Genomic DNA, 21,075 nt, shown 5'->3' with positions numbered 1-21,075 from the left:
TTGTGAATGACTGGCCTGATAACTATGGAAATTATCCCTCTTCCTCCTCCTTTTCCTCCTATGCCACATACTTTTCCTTCATCGCCCAAAGCGTTTTTTCAAGGAGACATAGAAGTGGGATAGTAATGCTGATGACGGAGTCCTCAGCACTGGTTATGTTGTTGAAGTACTCAAAACAGCGCAATACTGCACACACGTCCTGCTTGGAGGCCCACTCTTTGGTGGTGAAGTGGTGCTGTTCCGCAGGGCGACTCACCCGTGTGTGCTGAAGCTGAAACTCCACTATCGCCTACTGCTGCTCGCACAGTCTCTCCAGCATGTGTAAGGTGGAGTTCCACCTTGTTGGTACGTCGCATATGAGGCGGTGAGCAGGAAGCACAAAGTTACACTGCAGCACAGACAGGCGCCACCAATTCACCATATGCGCCAGGCAAGAGATATGCGTCAAACCGGCAATGTCCACAGCTGCTACGAGATTTCACCCGTTATCGCACACCACCAGTTTGGGCTTGAGGCTCAGCGGCACCAACCACTAATTGGTCTTTTGTTCCATGCCTGTCCACAGCTCCTGCGCAGTGTGGGGTTTTCCCCCCAAACAGATGAGTTTCAAAACAGCCTGCTGTCATTTCCCTCTGGCTGTGCTGAAGTTGGTGGTGCAGGTGTTATGCTGACTGGATGAGGAGGTGGGAGAGGAGGAAGTTGAGTAGGAGGATAAGGGAACAGGAGGCAATGAGAAATGTCCTGCAATCCTCGGTGGCGGTAGGATATGTGCCAAACTGCTATCTGCCTCAGGCCCAGCCACCACTGCATTTACCCCCAGTGTGTAGTTAGGAAGATATAACGTCTCAGCCCGTGCTTACTGGTCTACATATCGGTGGTTATGTGGACCTTGCCACTGATAGCTTTGCGCAGTACACACCTGATTTTGTTCACCACTTGGTTGTGCAGGACAGGGATGGCTTGCCTGGAAAAGTAGTGGCGGCTGGGAACCATGTACTGTGGGACAGCCACCGTCATAAGGTTTTAAAAAGTCTCTGTCTCCACCAGATGAAATGACAGCATTTTAAAGATCAGGAATTTTGAAATTCAGGCATTCCGGACCAGGGATCGGGGGTGGGTAGGGGAGTACTTCCTCTTTCTCTCCAATGTTTAGGGGATGTACAGCTGAACTCTTCTATGGGACAGTATGGTGATGCTTGGTGATGGTGGTGAAGGTGGTGGTGCTGCTACCTCCGCTGTTTGTGGGGGGACAGGTGCCACTGTCACTTCAGAGGGGGAGGAGGAGGCTGAGACCACAGCAGAAGAGGAAGCAGGAGGAGCCTGAGATCTTTCGTGGTTTTTCAGGTGTGTACTCCACTGCAGTTTGTGCTTTGCATTTAGATGCCTGGTAAAGCAGGTGCTGCTCAAATTTAGAACATTTATGCCTCGCTTCAGCCTATGATTGCACAGAGTGGAAACCACTTGCGTCTTGTCGTCAGCACATTGTCTGAAGAACTGCCACGCCAGGGAACTCCTTGAAGCTGTCTTTGGTGTGCTCAGTCCCTGGGTGCGGTGGGCAGTAGCAGGCGTACTGGCTAGAGGACAGCACCTCTGCTTTTGCACCCTGCTCCCTCTTTTGCTGTGCGGCTGGAGCTGTGTGACCACCACATCTTCCTCCGAACTGCACACGTCACTTGCATGACCTTGATGCCATGTGTGGTGTAGGACCTTATCATCCTGCACATCATCTTCCACCCACTCTTCACCCCTGTCGTCCTTCCCGGTCTGCACACTGCAGAAAGCCATAGCAGTTGGCACCTGTATTTCGTCATCATCATCAGAGACGTGCTACAGTGGTCCTCCCATGTTCATATCCTGAAACATAAGTGGTTGGGTATCAGTGTACTCAATCTCTTTCACTTCCTGGGCAGGGCTAGATGGATGGCCGACGGAAACCCTACCAGCAGAGTCATCAAAAAGCGTAAGAGACTGCTGCATGACTGCTTGGCTGATTTGCAAGGGGGTAAGGTGAAAAACAAATGCTTATGGGCTGCAGGTGCCAAGTCTGCGCTTTCAGCAGGGGACCGCGTGGGAGACAATGTGAAGGAGCTGGAGGCACTGTCAGCCACCCAATCTATTACTGCCTCTACTTGTTCTGATCTCACCATTCGTACACCGGTATTCGGGCCTACAAAATGACGCTGAACCTCCTGTCACTTATGTGCACCTGAGAAAGGTGTTTCATTTGAGTGTGTAGCTGGCACAGAATGACCATGTTCTCTCCCTGCAACAGGAGCTCCACCAACACCAGCAGCACCACGACCAGGGCCACGTCCCTTATTTGATGCTCTCCTCATTCTTTGAGGTCACCCACCGATCTAACAGATGGATTAACTATATTAATTTCCCTGTCACTTATGCAGTGCAGGTGTACCTCACACCAAATGGATATATGTCACCCACCAAATTTACAGACAGATTAACTATATTAATTTCCCTGTCACGTATGCAGTGCAGGTGTACCTCACACCAAAAATGGGTATATGTCACCTACCGAACAAACTTACAGATTTACTATATTCATTTCCCTGTCACTTATGCAGTGCAGGTGTACCTCACACCAGAAATGTGTATCACCCACCGAACAAACAGACGGATTAACTATATTATTTTCCAGGTGTACCTGTCAGGGTGGGGAGTGGGGCAAACCCCCCACCATATAATGTAGGGATTATAGGGTAGCAGCTAAGCCTGGAAAGAAGGAAAAGAGAGCTGGTAACCAACTAAGCATTCCTAAATCCTATTCCTGACATCCTGACTGTATGAGCCGCCCTCGATGGTAGGGGGGCTCATACTCTCAAACCTGTACCCTACTGACCCTAATGGTGGAGACAACCGATTCCTCCATGACACAGAGGAATCAGAGTCTCCAACAGGCCTAGCAACAAAGGGGAAGAAAGCAGCCAGCAATGGACGACACGACAGATAAGTGTCCAGAGGCAGAAAACACCACTGCCAAAAGGACCAACATGGACACCTACCTGACACAGCTGCAACAGGAACTCAAGCCGTCCATGCCACTACCACTGGATCCTGGAAATACGCATAGGCCCAAACACACTCACCAGGCAGGACCAAACACTAAACACAGAATCCAGTATAAACAACCTGGACCACCATGAGGCATGAACCATGGTGGCATCAGGCCGATTAACTTGTAGTTCCCCCTCTGGGGAACTCCAGGGACCCCTTCCGGAAGTGAGGACATACAAAGGATATGTCTGGCATCCATGCTGACCTTAAACACCAAACAGGCCAGATATGAAACACCAAACCAGACATAACAGCAAACCCCAAACATAAACCCACATCAAACATACAACAAGTGAAGTAGGGTAACAGCAACAGACACAAAGGGATGACATCAGGTGACAGCGATGTCCCATAAGGTGGCCCCCAAGGACTGGGCAGATAGAAAAGAACCAGCTCCTCAAGACACTGAAGACAATCTGACCCCAGGCTCACAACTCAGAACAATAAGAGCCAAGAGGCCACATCCAGCTCCACCTTGCACACACCTAAACCCCATACACACCAGAAATGGGAAGGGAAACAGCCTAAAAGGGTAAGTGCACACGCATGCATAACAAACAACACATTGCCACCGGCAACCATCATGAGCGGCGAAAGTGTCACAGCAAACTACCACCAAGCCGTGACAGTACCTCACACCAGGGGCGTTGCTAGGTTAAAACATTGCCGTCAATTGAATCCAATGCACTGGAAGAGCTGATGGAAGAGTTGAAGGACCTGTGCTGACATTACAGGCCATGTGACCAGTAAAACAGGCTGGGTTGAAAATGACCTGCGATGATGTCACCATCATTTGACCAGTGCAGGAGAGGATGGCAGTAAAGAGGAGAAGTCCTGGGGAAGAAGCTGTGGGTATGTCTGCTACATGAGGAGAGTTAAGTGAAGGGAGGGGCAGAGCAATGCTGGGAGTTGTGATTATTTTACTGGGACTGTTTGTTAGGCTTGAAGGGAGGAATGTTATTTACATGAAACTGTGTGTTGGAGGTGGCTATGTTATTTACATAGGACTGTATGATGGTGGCTGTAGGAGGGGGTGATATTATTTACACAGGACTGTATGTTGGAGGGGGCTGGGTCAGGATGATGTTATTTGCATGGGACTGCGGCTGTGGGAGGGGATTATGTTACTTACATGGGACTGTATATCGGGCCAGTGACTGGCGGGCCAGTGCTGTTATTTAAATGGGACTGTATGTTGATGGCGGCTGTGGGAGGGAGTGATGTTATTTACATGGGACTAAATGTTACAGTGGAGTGAGGGAGGGAGTGATGTTATTTACATGGGACTGAATGTTGAGGGGCGATGTTATTTACATGGGACTGTATGTTGGAAGTGGCTGATGGAGGGAAATTATGTTATTTACATGGGACTGAATGTTGAGGTGGCGATGTTATTTAAATGGGATTGCATGTTGGAGGCGGCTGGGGAGGGGGTAATATTATTTAGTAGTGATGGATGAACATCGGCCGGGACAATTCGCGAATGCACGTTTGCGATCAAATGTTTGCGAACCACACGTTCCGGACGGGCCACATTCACTTTAATGGCAGGCGAACCTGAAAAACCTGCAGGTCATATTTGAAGCCAGCAAACACTTACTAGAAGTACAGTACACAAATAGTCCCACAACATGGACAGTGATATAACAGAGGGGGATCATTGGCAAAAATTCACACAAAAAAATGTATTTTAATCAGGGGCCATTTTTATGCATCTTAAAGGAAAACACTCAAAAATGTGCCCTGCTGAAGCCTAGGAAATAAAAAAAAAAAATTCTAATCGGTTTGATGTATACAAATGTGCAGCACTCCACGTTTTTGTATTCTGCAGAGTCTATTTAAAAAAATGCATACCTTAACACAATTTTATTTTTATACCATGGAACTGTATGGTGAATGGACGCCACTGTATGGTATCAGTCTGAGGCATTATTTTTGGTATGCATTAAATGAATGGCAAAATTAGGATGTGACAGAATAAGCACCAGTACACAGCGGAGCAGTGTGGCGGAGAGGGGCGGCTGCCATGTACTGACAAAGTGCTACCTGGTCCTGGTGGTCAGGGATGAGGACTGCGTTTACCAAGGATCATTTTCTACTGGGAAATACAGGGCACAGTATAATACGCTAGAATCTATATAATATAAAGATATTAGCCCCACCCCCAAATAATAATACAATTAGGTGGTCATTTATTATATAGAAATATGTCTATGTTAGGCGTATTTCTGATACAGATTGTGGAGCAAAGGTCCTTAGCACTGTAATCTGCATATTTTTCCCGCTCATGCCAGGTCTAAAAAAGGATGGAGTGGGCAGGGAAATGCATACAGTTATTGGAATCCAGTTATTGGATACCACTGCCATACATTGACCAGATAACACCTCTGTACAGTGACCGGATAAGACCGCCATACTGTGACCGGATAAAAAGGTATAAGAGGGCACAGTACAGGGAATGACTAGGGGCACTGCACAGGGTGTGATAAGAGGGCACAATGCAGGGTATAAAGGGTACAGTATGGGGTGAGGGGCACAGTGCGTGGTGGGGGGCATAGTCACATGACCCTGTGACATTAGAAGGTACTTATGGTGAATGTGGTTCATACACCACCATAAAGAGAGGCAGAGGAGTGAGACAGCGCTGTGATTATGTGGCTAGAGATAAGAAATGTAACTGTCGGCTAGTACAGGCCCCATAAAATAGCCAATAGGCATTCACCTGACAGGAAAGAACTTTGGATTCTGTGGCTGGAGGTACATTAGGTGGTCACAGGATAAAAATGTAACTGTCGGCCAGTACAGGCCCCAAAGATTAGGCAATAGGAATTCACCTGACAGTAAAGAACTTTGGATTCTGTGGCTCGAGGTATATTAGGCGGTCACAGGATAAATATGTAAATGTAGGCCAGTACAGGCCCCAAAGATTAGGCAATAGGCATTCATCTGACACCACAGAACTTTAGATTCCGTGGCTGGAGGTGCATTAGGCGGTCACAGGATAAATATATAACTGTCGACCAGTAAACCTGACATAAAAGGCCTTTTATACTGTTGTATATAAATAAGGCAAGGAACATTCTTTGTTCTGTCTGGTGGAGGATATGTGTGGGCTGGCATGAGGAAATTTAATTACACGTGGTCATCACAGGTGTTGAATTCCTCTGAGATCCATGCCTCATTCATATAAAAAAAATGTGAGGTATTCCACACTGTCGTGAGCTAGGCAAGTGCGCTTATCAGTCACAATCCCCCCTGCTACGCTGAATGTCCTTTCAAACAGTACACTTGATGAGGGGCAAGCAAAGAGTTCCATGGCAAATTGTGCCAGCTCTGGCCACAGGTCAAGCCTGCACAGTAGTCCAAGGGGTTCCTTGCTTCTCAGAGCATCCATATCGGCTATTAACCCTATGTAGTCGGACACCTGTCGGTCTAGGCGTTCCCTGAGGCTGGACCCGGAGGGCGGCTGTCGATGGGTTGGCTGCAAGAATGATCTCATATCCGAAGTGACCAACACATCTTCAAACAGCCCTCTTTTTGCAGGCGCGATAGGAACCGCACCTGTTTCACTGTGGGTGGAAATTCATCTGAAATTTCCCCCAACAGCAGAATGCAGCATCTCTCGCAGCAAGGCCTGGAAATGCTGCATTCTGACCGGGGTCTAAGTACGTTTCCACCCAGAACTGGTCCTTAACCTTTATGCTTTTTATACAGGGGTCCCGCTTCAAACACTGGAGCATGAAGGCCCCCATTAGCACTAACTTGGAAGCGGTGGAGTGCCCTGGCTTCTGCTCATCGCCCAGGAGAATGTCGTCCTTGGTCTCCTCCCTCCAGCCACTGACAACACCAGCGATCCCTGAAAAGTTTAAAGCCTGCTCCTCTTGCTCCTCCTCCTCCTCCCCCCAGCCACCATCCTCCTCTGACTCCTCTTCAGACTTCTGCTGACTTTTCTCAGATGGTGTACCCCCCCCTGGGAATTCATTCAGCATTGCAACTTCCTCATCTTCCAGCTCCTGCTCCTTGACGGCTTGATCAATTATACGACGCAATGCACGCTTCAGAAAGAAGGCGTAAGGTACGATGTCACTGATGGTGCCCTGGCTGCAACTGACCAGTTTGGTGATCTCATCAAATGGCCGCAGAAGTCTGCATGCGTCGCTCATGAGCAGCCACTGGCACGGTGAAAAAAAAACAAGCTCACTAGAACCTGTCCTGCTGCAGAGTTCGTACAGGTAGTCATTAACGGCACGTTTCTTCCGGAGAAGCCTATCAAGCACATACAAGGTGGAGTTCCAGCGCGTTGGGCAGTCACAAATTAGACGTCTGACGGGAAAGTGGTGTCACCTCTGAACGTCAGCAAGGCGAGCCATGGCCGTGTAACATCTTCTAATATGGCCAGAGATTTTCCTGGCATCGCTGCACGACTAATTTCAGTTCAGACGTGTGCCATGCACGGCACGTGTGTTATTTTGCCCTGTTTCAGCGTGCTCAGCAGATTGTCACCGTTGTTGCACACCACTTTACCAACTGTCAAATTGAGCGGGGTTAGCCACTGATCGGCCTGTGTCCGCAGAGCTAAAAGGAGTGCAGGACCAGTGCGGCTCTTGACTTCCAGGCACAACAGCCGCAGCACAGCATGGCAACGTTTCACCTGGCACGTCGAATAGGTTCTGGGGAGCTTGGGGGGTGCAGCGGAAGAGGCGGTAGCAGTGGAAAAGGAGGAGTCAGTCGAGGAGGAGATGGAGGATGGAGTAGGAGAAGAAGAGTCAGGCCTGCATGCAATCTCTGGTGGTAACACCAAATAAACATGGGTGCCAAGGGTTACATGCTTGACGGCAGTCAGAAGGTTCACCTAGTGGGCAGTAAAAGTTATGTACAGATGTAGTAGAGTGAACACACATGGTTTATGAGACGTGTTATCTATACTAAATGTGTTAAGCAAACACCTTCGATTGCTTTTCAATAGCTTTTGTTTCAAGATAACGCAATGAGTTAAGAAATTTGAGTTAAGAATTTGTGTGTTAACCCTGTTACATCTGTACCTTCCCTGCTCGTGTTTGCTAGACCACATGTCTGTGGTCTGATGTATCTTGGCACCAACACTGTGTGCCAGAGATACATTCACTTGCCGCTGAATGTGGCGATATAGTTAAGGGATGCCCTTCTGGGAGGAATATTTCCTTCCGGGGACCTTCCATTGTGGTGTGCCAATGGCCAAAATTTTTCTAAAGGCCTCCGAGTCCACCAATTTATATGGCAGTAGTTGGCGGGCTAGCAGTTCCATTAAGCCAGCGGATAGCCGTTGGGCAAGAGGGTTATCCATAATTTTTTTTACTCTCGAACATTTGGGCCAAAGAAACCTGCCTTGTGCTATATGAATGCGACGATGGCACGGTGGAGTGGAACACAAATGGGAGGAGAGAGGAGAAGGGGAAGAGGCAGGACGTGGAGCGCTGGGAGTGTGGTTTTGTGGGTTCTGACGGCATTGCCCTCACTGGGCTCGGTGGTGGGAGGCCAGGTGCCTTCTTAAGGCGGTCATCCCAATGTGAGTGTTGGACTTAACGCGATATATGCGTTGACAGCACAGGCTGGTGCGCCCTTTGAAGTTATTGCACGCGCCTTATCCGACTTCCCACTTAGATTATGGCCTGGTGCACCTGCCCAACCCCTACCATCCTTGCGGAATGGTCTGCCTCTTCCTCTGCCAAGTCCATAGAGAAGAGCAGTATTTGTGGAAGAAGGTATATCGCAGCCCTCAATCAGTATTTAGTGGAAAAAAGTATATAGCAATAGTACCCCTCAATCAGTATTTTGTGGAAGAAGGTATATGGTAATCCTCAATCAGTATTTGGCTGAAACAGGTATATGGCACCCCTCAATCAGTATTTTGTGGAAGAAGGTATATGGCACCACTCAATCAGTATTTGGCGGAAACAGGTATATAGCACCCCTCAATCAGTATTTGGCGGAAACAGGTATATTACACCCCTCAATCAGTATTTTGTGGAAGCAGATGTATTGCAGCGCTCAATCAGTATTTGGCGGAAGAAGGTATATAGCAATAGCACCCCTCTATCAGTATTTTGTGGAAGAATGTATATGGCACCACTCAATCAGTATTTTGTAGAAGAAGGTATTTAGCACCCCTCAATCAATATTTGGCAGAAACTGGTATATAGCACCCCTCAATCAGTCTTTGGCGGAAACAGGTATATGGCACCCCTCAATCAGTATTTGGCGGAAACAGGTATATGGCACCCCTTAATCAGTATATTGTGTAAGCAGGTGTATTTCAGCGCTCAATCAGTATTTGATGAAAGAAGGTACAGTATATAGCATACCTCCACCAGTATTTTGTGTGAAGTAGGTGTATTACAGCGCTCAATCAGTATTTGGTGAAAGAAAGTATATAGTAATAGCACCCCTCAATCAGTCTTTGGAGGAAACAGGTATATGGCACCCCTCAATCAGTATTTGGCGGAAACAGGTATATGGCACCCCTTTATCAGTATATTGTGGAAGCAGGTGTATTTCAGCGCTCAATCAGTATTTGATGAAAGAAGGTACAGTATATAGCATACCTCCACCAGTATTTTGTGGAGGTATATGGCACCCCTCAATCAGTCTTTGGCGGAAACAGGTATATGGCACCCCTCAATCAGTATTTGGCGGAAACAGGTATATGGCACCCCTTAATCAGTATTTTGTGGAAATAGGTGTATTGCAGCGCTCAATCAGTATTTGGTGAAAGAAAGTATATAGCAATAGCTATAGCAGCGGTCAATCTCATTGATAGTCAATTTGCAATAACTCATGGTTTCCAGGTGTGCACTTTGGGAAAGGATATTCCTACTTTTGCTATTGATTCCGCTCCACTTTCTCAGAAATTATTAAAGGGCATAGTTCACAATATCCGTTTAATTGTGAGTGATGCTCATGTTGAGGATGTGTCATGTTTCGTCCTTAGCGGTTTGCCTACTCCTCTAGTGTTGGGGCTACCCTGGCTCACTAAACATAATCCCACCATTGATTGGCAAGCAAGGCAAATAAATGGTTGGAGTGACTTTTGCAGAGAGAATTGCCTCACAACATCTGTTTCTGAGGTTGCTACTAAGACGGTACCATCTTTTCTCTCTGAATTTTCGGATGTCTTCTCTGAGAGTGGAGTTCAGGATTTGCCCCCGCACAGGGAGTACGATTGCCCTATTAATCTCATCCCAGGCCCCAAGCTGCCTAAATCTCGTTTATACAATCTTTCCCAACCTGAAAGGATCACTATGCGTGCTTATATCTCTGAGAGTCTGAGAAAAGGACACATACGACCCTCGAAGTCCGCTGTTTTTTTCTTTGTTAAGAAAAAAGATGGTTCTTTAAGACCTTGTCTGGATTTCAGGGAGCTGAACAGTATCACTATTCGTGACCCTTATCCGCTTCCTCTAATCCCGGACCTGTTTAACCAGGTTGTTGGGGCTAAAGTCTTTTCCAAATTAGATCTAAGAGGGGCATACAACCTGGTCAGGGTCAGAGAAGGAGACGAATGGAAGACGGCCTTCAATACCCCTGAGGGCCATTTTGAAAATTTGGTTATGCCTTTTGGTTTGATGAATGCCCCAGCCGTTTTTCAGCATTTCGTGAACAGCATTTTTTATCATTTGATGGGAAAATTTGTATTAGTGTATTTGGATGACATTTAGATTTTTTCTCCTGATTTCAAAACTCATAAGGAACATTTACGTCAGGTCTTGCTCATTCTGCGGGAGAATAAATTATATGCGAAACTTGAAAAATGTGTGTTTGCGGTTCCAGAAATTCAATTTCTGGGGTTTCTTCTCTCCGCTTCTGGTTTTCGCATGGACCCCGAGAAAGTCCGCGCTGTGCTTGAGTGGGAGCTTCCTGAGAATCAGAAGGCGCTGATGCATTTTTTGGGCTTTGCCAATTATTACAGGAAGTTTATTTTGAATTATTCCTCTATTGTTATACCACTCACTGATATGACCAGAAAGGGAGTAGATTTTTCTTCTTGGTCGGTAGAGGCGCGTAAGGCTTTTTCTAATATCAAGGAGAGTTTTGCTTCCGCTCCCATCTTGGTGCAACCATATATTTCTTTACCCTTCATAGTTGAGGTTGATGCTTCTGAGGTGGGTGTGGGTGCGGTCTTGTCTCAGGGTTCCTCTCCTGCCAAATGGCGACCGTGTGCCTTTTTCTCGAAAAAACTCTCCTCCACAGAGAGAAATTACGATGTGGGAGATAGGGAATTGTTGGCCATCAAGTTGGCTTTTGAGGAATGGCGCCATTGGCTGGAGGGAGCCAGACACCCTATTACCGTGTTTACTGACCATAAAAATCTGGCCTACTTGGAGTCAGCCAAGCGTCTGAACCCGAGACAGGCCAGATGGTCTTTGTTCTTTTCAAGATTTAATTTTGTTGTCACGTTCTGCCCTGGAGTTAAGAATGTGAAGGCAGATGCCCTGTCACAATGTTTTCCGGGAGGCGGGAATTTTGAAGACCCGGGTCCCATTTTGGCTGAAGGTGTAGTGGTCTCTGCTCTTTTTTCTGAATTGGAGGCAGAGGTGCAGGCAGCCCAGTTAGAGGCTCCTGTTCTTTGTCCTCCTGGGAGGTTGTTTGTGCCTCTCGCTTTAAGACACAAGATTTTTAAGGAACACCACGATATGGTCCTTGCTGGGCACCCGGGGGCAAGAGCCACACTGGATCTCATCGCTCGGAGATTCTGGTGGCCTGCGCTTCGTAAGTCGGTTGAGGGTTTTGTGGCAGCCTGCGAGACTTGCGCTCGTGCCAAAGTCCCTCATTCACGGCCATCAGGTCCTCTCCTTCCCTTACCCATTCCTTCCCGTCCTTGGACACATCTGTCCATGGACTTCATAACGGACCTGCCTCGTTCCTCGGGGAAGACTGTGATTCTGGTGGTGGTGGACCGTTTTAGCAAGATGGTGCATTTCATCCCTTTTCCTGGTTTGCCCAATGCTAAGACGCTGGCGCAGGCATTTATTGATCACATTGTCAAATTGCACGGTATTCCTTCAGACATAGTCTCTGAAAGGGGCACGCAGTTTGTTTCCAGATTCTGGAAGGCTTTCTGTTCTCGCTTGGGGGTTCGGTTGTCATTCTCTTGTGCTTTCCACCCGCAGTCGAATGGCCAGACAGAGCGCGTCAATCATAATCTGGAGACATATCTGCGCTGTTTTGTGGCGGAGAATCAAGAGGATTGGTGTTCTTTTTTGTCCCTTGTTGAGTTTGCTTTAAATAACCGTCGTCAGGAGTCCTCTGATAAGTCACCATTTTTTGGTGCATATGGGTTTCATCCGCAGTTTGGGACTTTCTCGGGAGAGGGGTCTTCTGGTTTACCTGATGAGGACAGATTCTCCTCGTCTTTGTCATCTATTTGGCAAAAGATTCAGGATAATCTAAAGAGCATGAGTGAGAGATATAAGCGTGTGGCAGATAAGAGACGTGTGCTTGGTCCGGACCTGAATGTTGGTGATCTGGTGTGGTTGTCTACCAAGAATATCAAATTGAAGGTTCCCTCCTGGAAGTTGGGTCCAAGGTTTATTGGGCCTTACAAAATCCTGTCTGTCTGTCATCAATCCTGTTGCCTACCGTCTTGATCTTCCTCAGACTTGGAAGATCCATAATGTTTTTCATAAGTCCTTATTGAAACCTTATGTTCAACCCATTGTACCCTCGCCTTTGCCTCCTCCTCCGATTATGGTTGATGGGAATCTTGAATTTCAGGTCTCTAGGATTGTGGATTCTCGTCTTGTCCGCGGTTCTCTTCAGTACCTTGTTCATTGGGAGGGTTATGGTCCTGAGGAGAGGATGTGGGTCCCAGTGACGGACATTAAGGCCTCTCGTCTCATCAGGGCTTTCCATAGGTCCCATCCTGAGAAGGTGGGTTCTGAGTGTCCGGAGTCCACTCGTAGAGGGAGGGGTACTGTCACAACCAGACAGCTGAGAAGCTCTGACAGAGGCCTTTCAGAACATCCTCCTTGAGTTTTCTTTGTTGTGGTATTCAGTTCCTCATCTCGTTAGCCTCTCTCAGCTGTCATGCAGTTGGACTGATTGCTTCCCTTTAAATTCCTCCCCATAATGCTTTACTGGGCGGCTTATACTTCTTCCTGGAGTGTGTGTGCATGCTGATCCTGTTTCCCAGTCTGCTACAAAGTTAAGTGCTGTACATTTTCTGTTTGCTGGATCCCAGGTGACCCTGACTCCCTCCGTGTCTGGTGTAGGGAGCTGGTGGTCGTGTCCCCTCACTATTGTAGGGTGTTCAGGGGTTATATAGTCGAGGTACGTGGATATGCAACCATCCACCTTTGGGATCTTTGCACAGGCTGAGCAGCCAGGGAAAGTGCTAGGTCTTGTGCAGGGGTCTCCCTTTTGTTCCTTAGCTTTGGATCCAGTGAGTCATATATGCATGTTGCTTTGTCTTGTTTCCTGTACACCTTCCGTGACACCGACACCTTCAGATTTATACTTTTTAATATTTATATAATTGAAGAACATTTTAGGGTTAGTTTTACTCTCTTTGGCAATTAATCTCTCAGTCTCTAGTTTGGCCACTTTTATTTGTTTTTTACATGTTCTATTTTTTTCCTTATAGTTTTTCCGTGCTTCTGTGCTACCCTCCTGTTTTAGTGTTTTATATGCTTTCTTTTTGTAATTTAATTGCTTTCTTTACAGTTCTTTTTATCCACATTGGTTTCTTTTTGTTCCTTAACCTTTTATTCCCATACGGTATGTACCTCTCACAATGAGATTTTAGAATGCTTTTAAAGATATCCCATTTTGTGGCTGTATTATTATTGTTGAGGACTTTGTCCCAGTTAGTTAGGCCTATGGCCTCTCTTAGTTGGCTAAATTTAGCTTTTTTGTAGTTTGGTATTTTTGTTCCTCCCTCTAGAAATGCTCTTATGGGACAATTGTGTTGAATTGGGGACAAGGGACAATTATATTGATTTGATTATGGGACAATTGTGTTAAATTGATCATACTCTCTCCCTTTTCCCTTTCTGTTTCCATATTACTTGACGAAACTGGGCAGTCACTGTTGCGTGTTTAGGGGACAATAAGGGATACTGAGAGAGAGAGAGAGATTTAACGGTGAGACACAGGGATATATAGGGACAGAGACCCAGTATTCTCTCCAATATCTGTACCTCTATACTGCTCTACTGTATATTGTGGGTGCTGTATACTGTGGGGTGCTGTATTCTTTATAGTTTGGGCTGCTGTATACCGTGAGGTGCTGAAAACTGTGAGGTGCTGTATACTGTGGGGAGCTGTAGATTTTGGAATGCTATACTGCTCTACTGTATACTGTGGGGTGCTATATACTATAGTGTGCTATACTGCATACTGTGGGGTGCTGGGGTGCACTGTAATGCTAGGGTGAGCCAAGTCCTGGTCTCCTTCCTGCAGAGCGGTTCCCACTTCAAGCCTGAGCCCAGCTGCCCAGAGCATTGATCCTGAGCCTCTGGAGTCTTCAGAACTGGAAGTATTTATATCACTGTACTCTACCAGGTGTGTGGATTATTTTTTTGTGTGTGTGTTGTGGTGGAGGGCATGATTGCATGCACGGGTGTGGGAAGGCAGGATCCAGAGGGCCCAAGTTAATTTTTTCCCAGGGTCCAATCAATATTAAAGACGGCCCTCCAGGTGTACCTCACACCAAAAATGGGTGTACACGTATGTCACCCACCAAACTAACAGATTAACTATATTAATTTTCCTGTCATGTATGCAGTGCAGGTGTAACTCACAGCAAAAATGCGTCTTTCTCACCCAACTGACGGATTAACTATATGAATTTCCCTGTCGTGTATGCAGTGCAGGTGTACCTCACACCAAAAATGGGTATATGTCATCCACCAAACTAACAGACAGATTAACTATTATATTTTGGTGTCAGGGGTGCAAAGCTGGTGTATTGCACCCACAAAAATCACTATAGGTCACCCACAGAATACATAGCCAGATGAAATTCCTATCTCTATCTATCTCTCTCTCTCTCTCTCTCATCAGCTTCCTTCTTCCTTTCCCTGCACTACTCAAAGCTGATGGGTGGTGCTACACGTGATCCAGCTTGTATAGAGGCTGGGTCACATGATGCACTGGCCAATCACAGCCATGCCATTACTAGGAATGGCTGTGATGGCTTCAAAGTGCTCACAGCTTAAAAGCTTATTGATTTCAACAAGCTTTATTAAATGCCCGAACATCGAACTTGGACCCGAACGTTTGCGGAAACGTTCTGATTCAGGTCCGAGTACCCAAACTTGAAAAGTTTGGTACAGACCTGAACTTTTCAGTTTGGGTTCGCTCATCACTGTTTATCATTTATCTATTTAGGGTGTCTAAAATGTCAGCATCCAAAATCATATTAATACTATCATTACTGTGTTATGCAATATTATTATCCTCTCTAAGATTATATCATTTTTGGTTGAACATAGAAAAGTTATCAACCATCTGCTAAGGTTTACATATCTTTTCTTCCTTATCTTTAAGTATCAATTAAATTCTTTGGAGAATATATTGTTTTTAAAACCTAGTAGCTGATATGGAACTAGTCATATCACTCACTGAGTAGTTCTTCTATTATAGTTAGCGTACATTATTAAGATAATTACTTATTAAGGATTTTAGTTGGAGTGTATCTTAGGGAAACACACAACCAAGTTGCTATAGTCAAAGCCTGATATACCCGGGGTAACTTTATTCAAAATATCAATTTCACGTAAGTAAGTGACCACAATTAAAACTTTACATTTAATCAGTAGCTCATTAAAATAAATAGGCCCAGATATGAAAGTTAATGAAAAAGAAATACAAACAGGTGTCGCACCAAAATGCCCAGGATGCGACCACTAACGGTTTCACGATAATTGTATGGTCTACAGGTAGTAGAGAGTATAGAGGGATAGTGTCACGAGGGTGTCAAGAACCACGCCTGACTCCGTTATACCCGGGGTCAGGAAGTCGAAGAGGTTGGCTGCGCGCTCTATGTAGTAAGATAGGGCTGTTTCCTTATGGTAGCTTTCTGGGTTTGCTTTGCAACCCTTTTTGGCTCACTCAGGGATCCGTAGGTCCTTCTCCTCAGCTGTTCCTTGTCCAGCACTCCCAACCTCCTTATATTCCCCTCTCACACTTCTCTGGTTGCCAGATATAGAGCTTCCTGCCTGGACTTCTATACTGACCCACTGGAGCTGTGTTGCTGCGTTCTCTGGTTGTTGGTCCAGAACGTTTCCCTCCGGATCCCTGTTGGACCTTTGTGGTCTGCTGTGGTCGCCCACCTGGGTTTATGTGTTTGTCTGTATTGTCTGTCCTCTCCCTGGTGTTTTCCTCTTAGGGTCAGTGGTGCGGACTAGCGATCCCACCAGCCCCTTCACTATCTAGGGCTCATTTTAGGGAAAGCCAGGGTTTAGGCACGTGATCGCCGAACGGGTGAGGAACCCGTCTAGGGACGTCAGGGCAGTCAGGTGCCAGCCGCAAGGTGAGTCAGGGGTCACCACCTTTCCCTCTCCCTTGGGCAGGGCTTTCCCTTTTCCCTCCCTGTGCGTGACGCCGGTCATTACATTATATCTGGCCCTTATTTTGTGTAGGTAAAAAAATAAATATTTTTTTTTACCTACTTAGAATCCAGTATGGATCCAATTGCTGCTCTGTCCAAGCAATTTCATGGCGTGTCTTTGGAGGAGGCAGGATTGAAGGCGTCGGTCCTCCAGCAACAGCAGCAATTACAACTGACCGCAAGCCCAGCGGTTGCTACTGGTAACCAGGTTGTTGCGGAACCCAAGGTTACTCTCCCTGACAGATTTTCTGGGGGAAGGGACAAGTTTTTGACATTCCGTGAGGCCTGTAAGTTATATTTTAAACTGCGCCCTTACTCTTCTGGTAATGAAGAACAGCAGGTGGGGGTTGTTATTTCCCTGCTGCAGGGGGACCCGCAGTCCTGGGCGTTCTCTTTACCCACTGATTCCCAGGCTCTTCGGTCAGTGGATGAGTTTTTCGGGGCCTTGGGTCTCATATATGACGACCCTGACCGAGTCGCACTGGCTGAATCAAGATTACGGAGACTCCTACAGGGAGAGCGGCCGGTAGAGGAGTATTTCTCTGGCTTCCGTAGGTGGGCTACGGATACCCAATGGAACAACCCGGCTCTCAGGAGTCAGTTCTGCTCTGTGTTATCCGAAAGGGTTAAGGATGCGCTTGCATTATATGAGACCCCCTTTTCCCTTGATGTGGTTATGTCCCTTTCTATCCGTATAGATAGACGCCTTAGGGACAGGTTGCAAAAACCGGAGCAATTGGTAACCCCTCCCAAGCAGCAGTTAGTCTGTACGGACTTAGACGAGCCTATGCAGCTAGGAGGAACCACTCGTCAGGTCCGTCCTCCTGAGGTTCGCCGTAGGCGTGGTGTTTGTTTTTTTTGTGGAGAGAGGGGTCATTTCATTAATGTCTGTCCTTCTTTCCTCAGAAACAAAAGACCGTCGGAAAACTACTAACCCCAGGCTGTGTGGAGGATGTCAGCCGGGGGGGTATATGTTTCCTCCATATGTACATCGCAATTTGTGTTGCCAGCGGTTATTGTTTTTGGTGTTAAGACGGAGACTATTTCTTTCTAGACAGTGGAGCAGGGGTAAATTTGATAGATGCCCATTTTGCCCGCACTATGGGTTTGTCTCTCTGTACGCTACAGAGACCTATTCCCATATTTGCTATTGATTCTGCTCCTCTGTCTCAGAGAAACCTCACCCACATTGTTCATAATTTACACCTTCGGGTAGGGGACCACCATAACGAGATGCTTTCATGTTATGTTCTGGAGGGGCTTCCCACTCTGGTAGTGCTGGGCCTTCCCTGGTTGGTAGCGCACAATCCAGTGGTGGATTGGCAGGCCAAGGAGATATCGGAGTGGAGTGAGCATTGCAGAGAAAATTGCTTAAATAGCAATTGCTTAGTCGCCTCCATAACTACCTACCTACATTTATTTAGTATTTTGAGGACGTTTTTTCTGAAAAGGGTTGTCAGAAGTTACCACCTCACCGTCCTTATGATTGCCCGGTTAACCTTATTCCCGACGCAAAATTACCCAAGACCAGGTTATATAATCTTTCGGGTCCAGAAAGACAAGCCATGAAAGATTATATCTCTGAGAGCTTGGCTAAGGGACACATCAGACCCTCTTCTACACCCGTGGCTGCAAGGGCTTTTCTTTGTTAAAAAGAAAGATGGGGGTCTGCATCCTTGCCTAGATTTTCGCAAATTAAATTGGATAACCATCCGAGACCCATACCCTCTTCCTCTCATTCCTGACCTGTTTAACCAGATTGCGGGTGCTAGGTGGTTCTCCAAACTTGATCTTAGGGGGGCCTACAATCTGATTCGTATCAAGGAGGGGGATGAGTGGAAGACAGCTTTTAACACCCCTGAAGGGCATTATGAAAATCTAGTTATGCCTTTCGGTCTGACCAATGCTCCTGCCATCTTTCAACATTTCGTTAATGACATTTTTAGTCATCTAATTGGCAGGTTTGTGGTAATATACCTAGATGATATTTTAATTTATTTGTCTGATCTGAGAACACATGAGGTGCATGTCAGACAAGTACTGCAGGTCCTACGGACGAATAAATTATATGCCCAAATTGAAAAATGTGTCTTCGCCGTTCAGGAGATACAATTCTTAGGTTATTTTTTATCTGCTTCAGGTTTCCGTATGGATCCTAGGAAGGTCCAGGCAATTTTAGATTGGGATCTTCCTGAGAACCTCAAAGCACTGCAACGGTTCTTGGGCTTCGCAAATTTCTATAGGAAATTCATTAAAAATGATTCAGTTATTGTAAAACCCCTTACTGACATGACTAGGAAGGGGACTGATTTTTCTAAATGGTCTGACGCCGCTAAAGTTGCTTTTTCTTCTCTAAAAGAGAGGTTTACCTCGGCACCTGTACTAGTCCAACCTGATGTCTCCCAGCCTTTTATTGTTGAAGTCGATGCGTTAGAGGTGGGAGTGGGGGCGGTGCTGTCTCAGGGTCCGTCTCCTGGCAAATGGCGTCCTTGTGCTTTCTTTTCTAAAAAACTATCTGCAGCAGAAAAGAACTACGATAGGGAACTATTAGCTATTAAACTAGCGTTTGAAGAATGGCGTCACTTTTTAGAGGGGGCAGTCCACCCTGTCACTGTGATTACAGACCACAAAAATCTTCCGTACCTCGAATCAGCTAAGCGTCTCACTCCTAGACAAGCTAGGTGGTCGCTATTTTTTTACCAGGTTTAACTTTGTTATTACCTATCGTCCTGGGGCAAAAAATACCAAGGCTGATGCACTATCTCGTTGTTTTCCTGGAGGGGGTAATGTGAGTGATCCGGTACCCATTCTTCAAAGAGGAGTGGTTGTTTCTGCGGTACACTCTGCTCTGGAGGGGAAGGTGTTAGAGGCCCAGGGGGACGCCCCGGTCTCTTGCCCTTCAGAGAAATGGTTTGTACCGTTGAACCTGCGTTTCAAATTATTAAAGGAACATCATAATTCGGCACTTGCTGGGCACCCGGGTAGTAAAGCAACCTTGGAGCTATTGTCTCGTTGTTTTTGGTGGCCAAGGTTGCGTCAGGATGTATTGGATTTTGTGTTTTCTTGTTCTACCTGTGCGCACGCAAAAGTTTTGCATACACGTCCTGCAGGGTCTCTATTACCACTCGTCATTCCCAATAGACCATGGACACATCTGTCAATGGATTTTATCACTGACTTACCTTTGTCTGTGGGTAAAACAGTTATTTTGGTAGTAGTGGACAGGTTTAGCAAAATGGTACACTTCATTGCGTTACCCGCACTACCTAATGCTAAGACTCTTGCTCAGGTATTCATCAGTGAAATCGTGAAGCTTCACGGGGTCCCTTCCGATGTTGTTTCGGATCGGGGTACCCAGTTTATTATCTACATTTTGGAAAGCTTTTTGTTCCCGTTTGGGGGTATACTTGTCGTTTTCCTCAGCTTTCCATCCTCAGTCGAATGGACAGACTGAGCGTACCAACCAAAACCTTGAGACATATATAAGATGTTTGTGTCTGAAAACCAAGAGTTGTGGTCATCATATTTACCGTTAGCTGAGTTTGCCATAAATAATCGTCGTCAGAAATCCACTGGCAAGTCACCATTTCTTGGTGCATATGGTTTTCATCCCCAATTCTGTACTTTCAAAGAGGGGGGGTATGGCAGAAGGTGCAAGCTAACTTGAAAAATATGGGAGGTAAATACAAATGCATGGCTGATAAGAGACGGTCGCCAGGTCCGGACCTAGAAGTGAATGACTATGTGTGGTTGTCTACTAGGAATATTAAATTAAAGGTTCCCTCTTGGAAACTGGGTCCTAGGTTCATTGGCCCTTACAAAATTGTAGCCATCATCAACCCCGTGGCTTTTCGCCTGGAGCTACCTCAGACTTTTAAAATCCATAACGTCTTTAAGACATATATAAGATGTTTGTGTCTGAAGACCAAGAGTTGTGGTCATCATATTTACCGTTAGCTGAGTTTGCCATAAATAATCGTAGTCAGAAATCCACTGGCAAGTCACCATTTCTTGGTGCATATGGTTTTCATCCCCAATTCTGTATTTTCAAAGAGGGGGGGTCTTCTGGGGTTCCCGAAGAGGAACGGTTTTCGTCATCTCTTTCATCGGTATGGCAGAAGGTGCAAGCTAACTTGAAAAATATGGGAGGTAAATACAAATGCATGGCTGATAAGAGACGGTCGCCAGGTCCGGACCTAGGAGTGAATGACTATGTGTGGTTGTCTACTAGGAATATTAAATTAAAGGTTCCCTCTTGGAAACTGGGTCCTAGGTTTATTGGCCCTTACAAAATTGTAGCCATCATCAACCCCGTGGCTTTTCGCCTGGAGCTACCTCAGACTTTTAAAATCCATAACGTCTTTCATAAGTCGTTACTCAAAAAATATGTTCCGCCTCTAGAACCGTCACCGCTG

Source organism: Bufo gargarizans, chromosome 6 (assembly GCF_014858855.1).
Source record: "Bufo gargarizans isolate SCDJY-AF-19 chromosome 6, ASM1485885v1, whole genome shotgun sequence".
In the NCBI taxonomy this organism is placed as follows: domain Eukaryota; kingdom Metazoa; phylum Chordata; class Amphibia; order Anura; family Bufonidae; genus Bufo; species Bufo gargarizans.
This window is presented reverse-complemented; position numbering follows the sequence as displayed.